The following is a 1,976-nucleotide window of genomic DNA, read 5'->3' as shown; positions in this document are numbered from 1 at the left end:
GTAGCAGTGCATTAAAAGTAACAAATTGGTTTAATACAACACACTAACTATTACTCTTTAACACTTATGAACAGTGGCAGATGTAGCCAACAGTGGGCCCCTGTGCAGGATTCACTAGGGCCCCCATGGCTGTGGAAGGTACAGGGGCCCCCATGGCTGTGGAAGGTACAGGGCCCCCACACAAAAGTATATTTTGCACCACCCTTCTTTTGAAGTACCACACTGGAACAAACAAGCCAACTTGAAAAAGCTCTAAATTGTCAGAACTTCCATGTTCCTATTTATGGTATGTTCTGAAATCGGGGGGACCGAGACATTTTTAGTAGTGGGGAATGTGGAAAAACTCTTCAGAATTTGCCTATGGCCAGAAATAGTAAATGATGTTATCACTGGTGAGTTCAGACAGAAAGAGAATTGCTAGTGTGCTCTCACCCTAAAAGCACGTTGACACTAGTGACCTTTTCAAGTGGTTTTACCATTCAGTGCTGCAGTTTATATTTAGAACAAATGGTTCTGTTTTTTTTTTTTAAATCTTTTTTTTTCAGGTGTTTAGTGGCAGCAGCGTTTCTGTGTGATTTTTCATACGCAGCACTCCTCCTTCTATATAGACTTGAATTGAAACAGGTTGTCACGACTTTTTTAAGTGTTTGCATGTTTTTTTTTTCAAGGGGTTTCAATTAGAAAAAGTTGAAAATGTGCGCTGCTTTGCTAAGCTTTTGCAGCCACTTGCAAACTCCTAAAAAAAAAGACCCCAATGGTTACCCAGTTAGGGGCCCTGGGTGCCTAGTGGTTTTTAGTAGACACGTGGAAGCAATAATTACTGCGATTTTAAAACTGCAGGTCTGGATAGAAGTCTATACTGTATTCAGACTTGAGCTTGTGGCAATAATTTGTGTGAAAGTCCTTTGAGGTCTATTTATATAACAGTGAATCTGACATTCACTGAAACATTTCCCAGTGGGAAATCAATTATTGTCATTGAAACAGATTGACCTGGAAGATTCTCAACCAGCAAGTGTTTCAATGAACGTCAGATTCACTGTTTTATAAATGGAGACTTTTGTGGTGAATGCCAAAATGCGATGAATAACACATTACGCCGAGAACCCAAAAGTGTGAATTGAAGCTTTGCTTCTGTCAGGTTTTTGTTGCTTTTTCTGGAATCTGGCATTTAAAGTGGAACTAAACTCAAAAGGACCTAAAACAATAAAAAATCTACTTACCTTCAATCCCGCAGCGCAGTTGATCGGTCCGAAGGTGTCTTCTATCGGGTCCCGATTCGCCCGGTATCCGTCTCCGAGCTGGCGCTCCGGTCGCCGCCATTTTTGTCTCTTCCCCCTGGTTCTTCTTCCTACGTCACCCCATCTCGTGCCTGGGTCGGGCGATGTAGGAAGAAGAGGCAAAGATGGTGGATACCAGGACGACACGGGCCCAGATGGAAGAGACCTCTGGACCAATTGACTGCACTTCAGGGGTTAGACACAAAATCTTGCCTATCTCACTGCGCATGCGTGAAATTGGCAAATTTTTCTCTTTTCACAAAAAGGCTCCATCTGCACATGCCTGAGATGCTCGGGCATGCGCAGAAGGAGCACCCACGAGCCTCCCGGGATGCGTGATGTAGGTATACCGGGAGACTTTGTGCTCCCATTCACTGTCGAGCCCCTAGGACATTTAAAAAAAGGGTTTTGAACTTACAAAAAATCTAAACAAACAGAATTTTTACCTGAAATGAAATTTTCCTTAAGTGAAATTTCTGAGTTTAGGTACGCTTTCAGTCTGAATTTTGGAAAACCTTCAACATATTGGACTGTTTTTTCTTTTTAAAGCTGTTTCCAGTTTTCTTTCAGTGAATGTCTGTATTTTACACAGTGTAGTCACTATTATTAGTTTCACCTCACATAGAATATGGGAGCGCTGGGCAAGTTGCCCTTAACAAAGATGGCGGATTGATGTTTTCCGGAGCCGTCCAGTAC

The sequence above is a fragment of the Pyxicephalus adspersus genome, chromosome Z, assembly GCF_032062135.1.
Source record: "Pyxicephalus adspersus chromosome Z, UCB_Pads_2.0, whole genome shotgun sequence".
In the NCBI taxonomy this organism is placed as follows: Eukaryota; Metazoa; Chordata; class Amphibia; order Anura; family Pyxicephalidae; genus Pyxicephalus; species Pyxicephalus adspersus.
Note: the sequence above shows the minus strand (reverse complement) of the source record.